We start from the raw sequence: 14311 nt of genomic DNA, 5'->3' as shown, positions 1-14311 counted from the left end.
GGCAAGGGACTATTTGGATAAAATTTGAAGGTAGGCATGCGAAAGGGATAAAGTATGGTAGTATGAAACAAAAGATGAATGTGTGGGGTCAGAAAACAAACTTCGATAAGTGGGAATAAAGGATAGTAACCACAAATAGGGATGTGAATTAAGAGAGAGAATGATCAGGCCTTGCAACGATACTAAGAGATTTCCAGCTCTCGAGAGATATATAAAGGGATAAATGTGTAGTCATATTGACACGGTTGCCTCGGACACGGAGGAGCCTTCCTAAAAGATGGTTCAAGAATAGAATGGATTTGTGCGTTTAAAGGAATATTTCATGGACTTCAGGGTCGAAAGAAGAGAGTATAATGTAGGGATTTCACGATACGAACAAGAAGTGGCAGAACACTGGAAGAACTACAACGCATAGGTGGGACGCAAATAAGTAGTCAAGGAAAATTTTGGATAAGTGAGCTAAGTGAATAAAAGGATTGATAGTGGAAGTGGAAGAGTGTAGCATATTAACTCTATATGATAAATTGTAGACGTAAAGTGAAACTGGAAACTCAGAGTAAGAAGAATTTCAGTGATAATAGTTGTGGAGAAAGACGAGGGATAAAAAGAGCAAACTGTGACCAAACGTTCCGTAAAATGTTTTGATGGATTCCAATGTTCCCACTAACCCGTTAATTCGGGAAATGTTTAATCATAAAAGGTGGAAGTAGAAAGGCCTTAAAGAAGGCAGCGAGAATGGATCTGTAATACATAAGCGCTTCATTTAAATGTAAAACCCTCGACTAGCAAAAAGAAAAAAATAAGTCAAGCTATTCGATGAAAGAACTCCGGTATTATGAGAGACCAAATGAGTTGGAAGATCGTTAGGGTTGGCCAATGACTACCGGTACTCGGGAGTTATTAGTGTGTAAGAACACCCTTAAAAAGGGGGGAAGAGCAAATCTAATTCTGAAAGAAGGTGTAGCATTGTCAAAGTCCAAAGAAAGAAAGATGTTAGCTTAAAGGGGCCAAGACTCGGGACGTAATGGCACATCAAGAATGTATTAAGAGGGAGCAGAAATGAATTAAAGATAAGCAAACCACAAGCAGGTATGAAAAAGGAATTACGATGGATGAAGAAATACTTCATGCGAACATGAGATATGATTTCCGGATTATCTTTATTCCAAAGAGTAATACAGAGAGGGAGAAAGGTCTTCAAAATAATTTCACAGAGAATGATAGAAAGGGTGACGAACACAAAGGGCGCCGCAGCCGGGAGCTACCCATTAGTAGGGAGACAAGGACGAAAAAAAAATGGCATGATTATTAAAGTACTTGCAAGACGACGAGCGATTATGGCATGATAAATCAAGACTATGATAAAGGAAACAGAGCGAGCGTGGGATACGAGTTGATATTTTATTATGTACATAAGAACAAAGAGGTGATAGAGTGCATAGATGAGTCCAATGAAAGAGTTAAGAGCGCGGGAAGAAACTAACAAATGTATAGTATAAAGATACGGCGATAGAATTCTAAGAAGAAGGCAACGAACCAACGGAGATGTTGTGGGTTGTAGACTGCAACATTCGAGGACGAATGTTTTTAAGGGGGGAAGGATGTTACACCCCGTATCTTCGAAGAAGCACTTATCAAATTTGAAACATAAGTACGTTGAGTTAGGGTTAAGTAAAACCACTTTGGAATATAAAGAGCAAGCATTATTAAGTATATTTAATGAGTGAAGGATGTATATAAGGTATACTGAAAGGTTTTATAAGGAAATGAGTGGAAGAAATGGAGTAGTACGACTTTGGAGAAAGGATGGGTAAAGTTTCGTGTGAAAATTTTGGTCCAACTTGAGGGAAGAATATCTCTGAGCATATGAAGTGTTTTAAGGTGTTTCAAAAGCCTAAAATGTAGTTTGTCGAGTCTAGTTTCCAACGCAACAAACCGTTCGTTGATAGGATATCGGAGTAGAGAATTATGGACATTACAAGTTCGGTTGAGAAAGCAGAAACGCGTGCTACAATACTGCTACAGTAACCGACTTGCTACAGTAATGCTACAGTGACCCCCGAATTTGACTCCTATATAAAGGGTAATAACCCCCTTTTTCATCAGATTTGCCTAGAAAATTCCAAAAAATATGAAGAGGGATTGAGGGAATCAAAAAGTGAGCAATTTTATAGTAGCGGAGTAGTAGTTTAGGTCCGGATAACGCGTGGGTGTGATTCTAGAATTGTTCTGCGGTGGATTTTAGCGTGGATTCAAGGTGGAATCTTGAAGATATTATCGTTGGACGGGGAAAAGGTATGAATCTTTCTCTTTTGGTATTATTTCAGGCTTATTTACGAAGATAAAGTCGTTAAATAATTGTATAGTAAGTTGGTTAGTCATGGAAGTTGAAAAACAGCGTGTGGGCTGTTTTATGGCACATATTGGTGTTGGAAATGATGTTATTGATGTTGATATTATTTTTGTTGTTGTTGGTTGCTCAATTGAGATTTCGGGTTGGGCACATAAACAGGAGAGATGCTGCCCGATTTTCGGCAGGATATAAAATAGTTTGATTTGAAAACTTAGCACAAGTATACAACAATGAGTCTAACGATAGTTGAATCCTCTTAGATATAGATCGACGAGCTTGGAAAGACAAGCGTGCAGTAATTCGAGTAAGGCAACCGGAAAGGTATGTTAAGGCTCGTCCCTTTTCTTTCAAAGGCATGATTCCTATGGTATGATTCCATAAGTGTTTCCATAACCTCCTTGATTTCAAAAGCTAGAAGTTTATGACTCTTAAAGTTTCTTATGATGTTAAGAATGAGGATGCTTTTATGAGAATTACGTTGAGGATAATCTTATGCTTAAGGCCTCAAGTTATGATTTCAACGATGACATGAAAATGTTAAGTTATTTCATGATCTTCTCGATTTATTTCATTGTTGTTGATCTCACCTTATAAATTGTTCCTTCAAGGTGAGATAGAGCGATAGCTTCTATTTGAACTCTTATGCATGCCATGAATATAATATATGTATATAGCTATTTTGTGACATTACAAAGTTCTATTATTTCATTTTGAATATGCACTGCACTCCTTTTCATTCTTCATGCATATATAAGGCACAGTTGACAGGGGGTGACGCTGTGACCTTTGTTGTGTATATATAAGGCACAGTTGACAGGGGGTGATGCTGTGGCCTTTGTTGTGATGTGTGTATATATATGGCACGCGTGGGCTTTGTTGTGATGTGTATATATATAGAGGTGACGCTGTAGCCTTTGTTGTGATGTGTATATATATGACACAGTTGACAGAGGGTGACGTTGTGGCCTTTGTTGTGATGTGTATATATACGGCACAATTGACAGGGGGTGACGCTGTGGCCTTTGTTGTGATGTGTGTATATATGGCACAATTGACAGGGGGTGACGTTGTGGCCTTTGTTGGCCCTATATATATATATATATATATATACTTTGTTGTGATGTGTGTATATATGGCACGATGACGGGATGTGGGTGACGCCGTGGCCTTTGTTGTGATGTGTGTATATATGGCATATATATATATATATATATATATATATATATATATATATATATATATATATATATATATATGCGGCACAGTTGACAGGGGGTGACGCTGTGGCCTATGTGGTGATGTTTTAATTTATCTTTGCACATTCATTAAAATGTTTCAGATGTCTTCCATGATTTTATGTACATATTGATTTAAAAAGGTTAAAGTTGCATGTATGGTATCCTCCTTAAGAGGCAATCAAATGTACGGGTCATCTTTATCCCCTGTTATGTTCTATACTTCTTATTATGATGCTATTCAAGCCTTACATACTCGACACGTTCGTACCGACCCCCTTTCTTCGGGATCGTATTTCATACCACGCGTGTATACGGATGAGTAGAAGACGTTGGCTATAGGATGTTCCCAGGCTATCGGCTGGATTGGTGAGCTCCATCTCAGTTCGGAGTGTTGCCGAGTCAGAGTACTTATGTTATGGTATCTCGTGTATGTTAGAGACTTTTGCAGACATGTCCTGTGGATTGGGCGTCGAGGAGCCGACTGTTGTGTAAAGAAACCATATAGGTCGATGTGTTTTTATGCTTTATTTTTTTTTAAAGATTTTATTGTGACTAGGTTTTCTTTAAATTAACGATAAGGGAGAAGTCCCAGATTTGACGAAAGAGTTTTCTTGAAATTTTTTTTTTACCTGACGGAACGTTATTTCGTAGATTAAAGGTTCACGAAAAGTTGTGACTCCCGGATGGAATAGTAGTATGGCACTCAGCCGAATAGGGTCTTAGGTGCCAGTCGCGGCCTCCGGTTTGAGTCGTGACACCACGAACCCCTCAATTCCTTCTGGTAACATCAAAACTGGAGCAGAAGTCAACCTCTTCTTTAACTTTTCGAAACTTTGCTCACAGGCATCTGACTATTGGAACTTGACTTTCTTTTAGGTCAATTTAGTCAACGCAGCTGAGATGGAGGAAAACCCTTCTACAAAATGCCTGTAATAGCCCGCTAGACCTAGAAAACTTCTTATGTTAGATGCTGAAGTGGGTCTGGGCCAATTCTTTACTGCCTCGATTTTCTAAAAATCCACCTTAACGTTTTCTCCTGAAATAACATGGCCTAGGAATGCTACTGATTTCAGCCAAAATTCACACTTAGAAAATTTCGCATATAACTTGCGTCATGGAGTGTCAGCAACACGTTTCTGAGATGTTCTGCATGGTTAGTCTCGCTACAGGAATAAACCAAGATTCATCAATGAACACAATTATGAACAAATCAAGATAAGACTTCAAAACCCTATTCATGAGGTCCATAAAAGAAGCTGGTGCATTCATCAAGCCAAACGACATCAACAAAAATTCGAAATGCCCATAACTGGTCCTAAAAGCTATTTTAGGAATATCAAGTTCTTTAACCTTCAACTGATGGTACCCTGATCTGAGGTCAATCTTGGAATAGCACTTAGTACCTTGAAGTTGGTCAAACAAGTCATTGATTACGGGAGAGGGTACTTGCTCTTAATCTTGACTTTGTTCAACTGATAATAGTCTATGCACATACACAAGGACCCATCCTTCTTTTAGACAAACATGACCAATGCGCCCCAAGGTGAGACACTTGGCCATATAAATCCCTTATCTAGAAGATCTTTCAACTAGACTTTTAGCTCTTTTAACTTTACTGGAGCAATTCTATATGGTAGAGATATTGTCTTAGTGCCGGGAAGTAGATCAATTCCAAAGTCAATCTCCCTATTGGGAGGAACTCCTGGAAGATCCTTAGGAATTACCTTCGGGAACTCATTAACAATTGGTACGGACTGGAGAGTGGGAATTTGAGCATCTGCATCCCTGATTTGAACTAGATGATAGGTATACCCCTTAGAGATCATCTTTCCGGCTTTAAGATAGGAAATAAACCTACCCTTAGGTACCACTGCATCACCCTTCCATTCTAAGACTGGTTCACCGAGAAATTCAAAACTTATTATGTTGGTTCTACAACCCACTGTGGCATAACATGACGCCAACCAATCCATGCCCATGATTACATCGAAGTCTACCATTTCGAACTCTACTAAGTTCTCTATAGTATCGCAGTGATAGACCATAACTTGAAAACTCATATACACACGTCAAGCTATAACTAACTCTCCAACTAGGGTGGACACTTCAAAAGGTTCATGCAACTTTTCTGGTTTGATCCCAAATTTCTTAGCAATAAATGGGGTTACATAAGATAGGGTGGCCTCAAGATCCATAAGAGCGTAAACATCAAAGGTGAAGACTGTTAGCATACCTGTGACAACATCTGTATGAGCCTCAGTGTCCTGGTGACCTGTTAGTGCATACAAGCAGTTCTGGCCTTCACTTGTGTTACCAGATGTTGCTGCGCCACTCCCTGATTGGGCTTGAGAGTTATGAAGAGTTGCTAAATTTGTGGACTAAGCCACTTTACCCCTGGTACCCTTTCTCGCTGATGGATAATCTCTCTAATAGTGACCCCGATGGCCACACCCATAACATATATCCATGCCCATGCGATACTTCCCCGGGTATCTCTTACCACATTTGTTGCAGGCCGGATTAGCGTATGCCTTCTGACCCACACTAGCTTGAGATTGAGAACTTACTACCCTGAAACTCGGTCTCTTCTGGTCATGCCAGAACTTTGGGGCTGGGGCACTAGCTGCTGACGGAGTAAGTCCTGATGACCTATTTTTGAAGAATTTTTTGCCTCTACCTCCTCCATGACAGAAGTTACCTACAGAATTAACTCTTTTATTGAATTCTCTATCCTTCTCTTTCTGGAGCGCCTCATCTTCCTTCATTCTGTCCTCATTACCCTGTACAAAAGCAACCATTTTGGTGATATTCATGTCTTTATTCTGAATAATGATATTTGCATCACCATACAAGTATGGTAGAAGACCCAACACAAATTGCCTAACCCTAGCCCTCATATCTGGGATCATATGCGGAGCATACTTGGCCAAATAAACAATATTAGGTAGTACTAATTCACACTCATATTATTCTGCATGAGTGTCTCAAATTCAAAGGCCTTTGCCTCCCTGACCTCAACCGGCTGGAAGTAGTTCATAAAAGCATCTGCAAATTCATCCCAAGTTGCAACACACGCACTCTCCCCTCGGGACTGTTGCCATGACTCATACCAAATATAAGCAACATCCTGCAACTGATAACCTCCCAACTCTGCTGCCTCTATCTCAATAGCATGCATAACATAAAAAACCTTCTGAAGCCCATCGATGAAATTTTGCGAATCCTCCACCTTATTAGTCCTTGTGAACACTGGAGGCTTCATACGCAGAAATTCTTGGGTCCTAGAACTGAACGACCCTCCACTAGTGACCGCGCTTGGAGCCGTTCCTTGACGTTGTGCTTGGGTGGCAACAATTTGGGTGAGCATCTGGATAGTTGCCCTAACATCCTTGTCAGTGGAACTAGGCAGGGAGATTGGAGTACGGACCTCAGCAAGCCTCTAGTAGCAAGTGGGGGTGCTGAACCTGATACATCTCTCTAAGTCTGAGGGTCCACCTTTGGAGAAACATTAGCAGTAGCTCTCTCGCTAGTATCTGAAGTCCTCTTGGTGTACTTTCTTTTCAAAGGCATTTTCTAAAACATGTAATACGCACGAGTTAGAAGAATTCCTGAAAGTACTATTCTAACTCCACGATATAGAGTATGAAAGAGATGCGACAATCCTTAATGTCTTGGTGGTCAACTGTTTACATGTGTGGCACATACACACACATAAAAGTGACCCCACTGGACACGGTTTCATAGACTCCCTAAGACACTTGAACCTAGACTCTGATACCAAGCTTTGTCAAGCCCCGAACCACGGCCTGGGCGTAACATGGCGCTCGGTGTCTTGCTACATGTGACCGACCGAATCACATTGCTTGCTAAATCAACATGGGACATATACTAATGCGGGATATAAGTTAAATCATGAAAGTATGAGTAAGCATGAGAATTTGCAGTCATAAGTCTGAAATAACATGTTAAACATAAGTACGGAAAACATGATAATGTAGCCGACAAGGCCAAACACAACGGAGTATCTGACATGACATGCTAGACTAATCTATGAAACATATGAAACATGAGTCTGAATACTAAAGTTGTGTTACACCCTGTACCTCGGAGAAGCAATGGTTAAATTTGAATGTAAGTATGTCGAGCTATGGCTAGGTAAAACAACTTTGGATCGTGAAGAACGAAGCAATATTAAGTGTCGAGCTATTGCTAGGTAAAAAAACTTTGGATTGTGAGGAACGAAGCATTATTAAGTATATTGTTTAAGTAAAGGATGAATCATGATCTTGTAAGTCGTAACCGGAAAGGACAACCTTAGAACCAAAGGACATGACCATTATCAAGTATGATTAATGATAAATATCATATATGGAGAGTTTCGGAAGATTCCGAGATCAATCAAATCGAAGAAAATAAGTTTGACGAAAATTTGAAAAAAAGTTGGCAGGATTTTGGGCAGATTTTTAGTCAAATTTGGAGGGGTATATCTCCTAGTATATTAGGAGTTTTAGGGTGTTTCAAAAGCCTAAAATGAATTTCGTCGAGTCTAGTTTTCAATGCAATAAATCGCTCATTAATACGACATCGGAGTAGAGAATTATGGATGTTACAAGTTAGGCTGACAGAGCAGAAACGCGTGCTAAGTAATTGCTACAGTGAACGACTTGCTACAGTACTGCTACAGTGACCGGACCCAAATTTAGAACCTTATAAAAGGGGTAAAACCTCATTGTTTTCACCAAAAATCAGATGAACTTCCAAGAGCTCCAAACAAAGTTTCCATAACCAAATTAATTAAGGATCTTAGTTGAAGATTTAGAAAGGTATATCAAGGGAACCAACTCATGGTTCTTGAAGATGTATTGATCTTGTGGGCATTGACTATACTTGGATTTTGTGTGTTCTCCATCCTAAGGTAAGACCCTATACTTCATTTATTGTTTTAGAATTGTTTTGGAAGGCTTTAGTGTAGAAAGAATGTAAGATATTATGGTTTGAAGTTAGAATATAATTGTGATATGGAATGGATTTTATGGTGCTATTTTCATATGTATTTGACGTTGATAATGATGTTGGTATTGTTGTTGTGAATTGGGATTAACTTCCAAGAGTAAAACCATTGGAATGTCATATAATTAGTGAATCGATTATTAGACTAAAGAAACATCGTGTGGGATGTTTCATGGGGCATATTAGTGTTGATAATGTTGTTGTGATGTTGGTATTGTTGTTGTTGTTGTTGGTTATTGGATTGTGATTTCGGGCTAGGCATATAAACAGGGGAGATGCTGCCCGATTTTCGGCAGGATATAGAATAGTTTAATATGAAGCCCTAGCATAAGCATATAACAATGAGTCTAACAATAGTGCGAATCCTCTCGAATTTAGATTTACGAGTTCGGACGGATAAGCATAGATAATAGGAGGCCGCACAGGTATGTTAAGGCTAGTCCCTTTCTTTCTAAAGGCATGATTCTTTTCTTATGAATCCACACATGTTTTTCATAACGTCCTTATTTCCCAAAAGCTAGAAGTTCATGATTCCCAAAGTTCTTATATTGCTAAAGATAGATGTTCCCTCTGATGATAAAGATGATGATGATGATCCCATTTCTAGAGATTACTAAGTTTACGGTTGTGATGCTATTATGAGATTATTGAGTTTATTTCATGACCTTCTTTATTTTATTCATTGTTGTTGGTCTCACCTTATGTTACTTGTTCCTTCAAGGTGAGATATAGCGATAATGATTGTTCCATAATATAAATCGGAGGTTACCAACCTTACGTCACTCCGATAGAGAAGTAACATTTAATTGGGCTCTCGTGCATGTTATATGTATTTGTATATGTGTAATATATGTGTAATTTAGATAATTACCGAGCCTTAATGGCCGGAAAAGATACTATATATATATAACACCACACCTACATGGCCAGACAAGACTGTGCCTTAATGGCCGGACAAGATACTATATATATATAACACCGCGCCTACATAGCCGGACAAGACCGCGCCTTAATGGCCGGACAAGATGCTATATATATTACTGCGCCATAGCGGCCGGACAAGATATTATATATGTATATATGGAAAAGTCTTCTTTTTTTTTTTTTTGAAAAGCTAAGCATGCACGACATCCGCCTTAAAAAGGCATTTAGAGGCACAGGTTGATCTATTTTATATTACTTTATCTTCATACTTTCATTATGTTATTTTCCATGTTCGGTATCTCTTACTATGTTACTATCCATGCCTTACATAATCAGTACACTGTTCGTACTGACGTCCTTTCTTGTGGACGATACATTCATGCTTGCAGGTTCAGGTAGTCATTCGGATGAGCCGGACGATGCAGGATCTCCTCAATTAATCGATATGCTCCACTTGATTCGAAGGCGTAGCTTTTGGTATGCTATTTATGAGGTGTACGGATGTGGGTATGATATTTACATTTGTCCCGTCTTTCTACAAAGTAGATCCCATAGAGGTGCAAGCAAACATTGTATATAGTGGGAATACCATGTAGCTTTATGGTCTCCTAATTTCCGTACAACGCATGTAGTGGCCATATCGGACTGTGTTGTCATCCGTTGCACGTATGCCTATATATATACATGTCCACGTGTATTAATTATGAGTTTTTCGAGACAGAGTTTATTACATAAATTTTGCAACAGATGCTATCGCTCAGATATGAGTTAGAAATGGGCCACCAGGTTATTCAAAGATATGGCAAGTATGAGTTTAGGGGTGCTTGGTCAGCAGTGATCGGGCACTCCTCACGGTCCATGGGTTTTGGGTCGTGACAAACTATTTACCGTGAAAAGGCCCCTGGCATACCTCTAATGCATGACGTAACATGATAGTAAAATAAGGATAAAACCCCGAAGAAATAAGGCTCACCAATAGCTAATACGTGTGAGGTCCTAACGAGTAGATCCATCATCCTGCAAATCAATGCCTGCATCTTGAAATGCAGGCCCTGGCAAAATGGGACGTAAGTATATTTGAATTGTACTTTTATGTAAAGCAACTGAATGAATAAACATGGTGCATGAAATAATAATAACTGAAACTTTAAGCTAAACATGAACATGAGTAGTATCTGACATAAATATAATATAACATGAGTAAAACATTATTAAATGGGAGAGCCTTAGTATAACCGACATGTAACCTCCACATGAGCATGTGGCATCTGATCTTTGCCCGATCAGCTAAGCCATCTTGTACCTTGCTGGGATACGAGACATGAACATGATATGAATGGATCAATAAAATAACCCTCAATGCGTAAACATGAAAGAATCGTCCTAATTTGGCGGAGCAATCCTTATCCTACGTTGGCATACGTAGTTTCAGGTATTAAACCTTCTCGATAATCTATGCAACTCCCAATACATGAACATGAATATTGGCTTAGAAGCCCATGGATTTCATAAACATGATTGTAAACATGATTTGTAAGTGTAACATAACATGAATATAGATACATAACATAACTTGTATGAAACATGGAAACATGCAAGATTTCATGGAATTGAGTATAATGATTCATGACTTGTATTTAAGACCCCATGGAATTCAAAACATGGGCATTCATGGATTACGGAATAGGTTCATGACAATCATAACGACGTATCATGAATACAATTAACGAAATTGTAAAAGAAGCATGATATGCACTTATACATGTATTTAGGGTTTTCATGAACTAAAGCGTAGTCTTGATTCTGAGGCGAAATGTGTTTCATGGATTATACATGGCTTGGGGAAGAACAATGATGTTCCCACACGTGAATAGAAGCCATAAATACCTTAGTTGCTCCAAAACTTGAAGGAAAAGTCTGAACTTTTGAAGAAGAACCCCAAGAATCTGAACTTGAAACCTTAAGATTCTTGAAAACCCTAAGGTTGTAGCGTAGATTCTTGTTAAGAACCAGTGTATAAGTGTTAGAATTACTTAGAAATACATGAGAGAGATTTAACTTGATGTGGGAATATGAGGAGAGGATAGAAAAGTCGCGCCAGGGCTTGGAGAAATGAGAAATGGAATAAAAATTCGGGAAAACGCGATTTTAATTATCCTCCGGTGCGTCTGCGTTGGCGCAGATGCTAATGCACCTTTGAAATAGAATGTTGGAAATTTCAGGATGGAAAATTTGTCCCAAATGCGTCGCAGATGGCCATCTGCATCGCATTTCACGTTTTGCGTCGCAGACGCTTGTCCGGCGGACTGCTCTGCGACCCTTCAATAAAATGGCCATAACTTTTGTATAGATGTTTGTTTGACCTCTACCATATATGGATGGAAAGGTATTGCAAAGTGACACAACTTTCATGAAGGAAGTTTGCTCAAATTCCCAATGGATTTTTACTAAATCAGGCTGGAAGACATACTTATCGAAAACTTCATCAATTCTATTGAATCTTGTGAACCTCACCACCCGTCTTGATTCCAAAACAACTATTTCCACCCAAATTCATCCCGATGGGACTTCATATGGCTAAAATTTCATGGTAATACTCATTTAACCCATTCACACCTAATCTGAATTTATGGAATGTTACATCAGTCATGTATTACCATGAGAGGCCATAAAGTAGCAACTAGCACTCCTTCATCTTCTATCTTGTCTTTTTGTGATAGGTTTCCACCAAGTGCAACGTATCCCTATACTTGATAATCTCTCTTTAATATAAAGTATCATTCAAGACCAAAAAATAAACAAAAAGGTATTTCACCTATATTTTTATACTTTGTACCGAAAGCATGACATGACACATACCTTCATTTAACATAGGTTGCAATTTGATTTAGTAACTTAACTTTTTAAGTCTTGAAGCAACTAGGTTGCTGTTTGGAACATTATTTACTTGACTCAAAACTTTCAGGGGTAATTTTGCTTATTTGCATTTTCATTTTGGATGTAACTTCTTCCGTACACAACTCATTCGTTTGCACTTAGTAAAGTCTTAATCATTCAAATCTTAGTCATTAGGTCTTTTTTTCTTCTACGTCTAAATCTTAATCATTGAGATCTTAATTATTAAGTACGTTTTTTTATATAAACTAGTAAATCTGTCCACGCTACGCGTGGTTACAAATAACAATACTTTATTATATATGAACTTTCTCACATTATCTTATAATTTAAATAAGATTTATGCATATCGAAAAATAAAAATTATTTAGTTGCCTTCATATTGTAGAAGTATTTTAGTAGCTCTAATCACATACTTTAGAAGTATTTGTTTTTTATGCACGCATAGAACAATACCTATAGAATCACATGTTACACCAATAAGTAATATTTGTGTATATCAATAAGTGTTACTATATCAAGTTAATAAAATAGTTATGCTTGTATTAGATACACATAATAATAAATTACTCTTTAAAGATAAGAAACTGGCATTTCAATCTACAATATCACCATTTCATTTTCCCTTCTTTGGTCCTAAAACATTCAGAATATTTGTTGAAGGCAATCTTAAAAAATTAATATGGAGAAGACTAAAAATACACCACCGCTTAAATACATAACTATAACAGTAATGGTACTAATTTGTAAAGCAGAAAAAATTAATTCAAGAAACTACAAATTCATTTTGCAAGTTGATTTCCCCCCATAAATTTATTCAAGTGATTCAATGACATAAAACACCTAATACGTTTCCAAGTCTAGATTAATAGCAAATGATAAAATATAAATGAAGAGAGCAAATATTATAATTTTAGTGAACTATACATATGGAATATAGCAATAAACATACATGTAATAAAATTATTGAGTATTAATTATAATGAGCCCCATATATGTTTCAAGCGGCGTCCATAACTTAAAAAATCTGATTTTGTTCACAATAAAATTCCTTTGCCTATCCAAATTAGAGTTGCAAGAGAACTTGCGTTTAATATGTAGTAGATTTGTATTCTCATTTCACCTTTGTATAGTTGCATTGTAATCAATAGCCTCATACAACTCGAGTAACAAAAGAATTAAAATCATACTGAAGCTATTTAGATTACTCTAAACCAAATTTCAACTGCAAAAATAGATAAAAACGATTGTAATTTTCTCAAAATATACCCACTTTGCGCAGCAATATATAGCCATTGACTAACTGAAAGCATACACATAAATCAAAATTCTTTCAAGATTTTGTATTCATCTAACAAAAAGTGATACAAACACATACGGTGCTATTGAAGAAAAGAATGAACTAATTAATGTGACACAAAAGGAAAATTTTAAAATAGATATAGAGAAAGTACTACTTCAATGTATAAGCACCGCCTTCGCCGCAATCTTTATATCTTCAATTCTTTACAAATTTTCTCTTCACTTTTTTTTTTTCATCTGTTGTCCAGTATCCTCATTAGAGCCCTAACTAATTCGGATTTACACTGTGTTAGGCCTATTTAAGGGGCAAACACTCCTTAACAGGATTTTTTTCATAACCTTCACACTGCTCATAATATCAATTATATATTCCTAACTCATGTATTTAAGTTAAACCTAAGAACCTCAAGTACATACTGTTACACCCCGGATTTTCGCACGTTAAAGTCGCATCATGAGTTAGTCGATGCAAGTTCAAAAGAAATTATCTTGAGGTTAAAAGGGATTGAGCTTATTAATATAAATTGTTATAAGAGTCTATAAATAATGTTAGTAAGTGGCGGAAGGTTTGAAAGGTGAATGAATCAAA

The sequence above is a fragment of the Lycium ferocissimum genome, unplaced genomic scaffold (assembly GCF_029784015.1).
Source record: "Lycium ferocissimum isolate CSIRO_LF1 unplaced genomic scaffold, AGI_CSIRO_Lferr_CH_V1 ctg4670, whole genome shotgun sequence".
NCBI lineage: Eukaryota > Viridiplantae > Streptophyta > Magnoliopsida > Solanales > Solanaceae > Lycium > Lycium ferocissimum.
Note: the sequence above shows the minus strand (reverse complement) of the source record.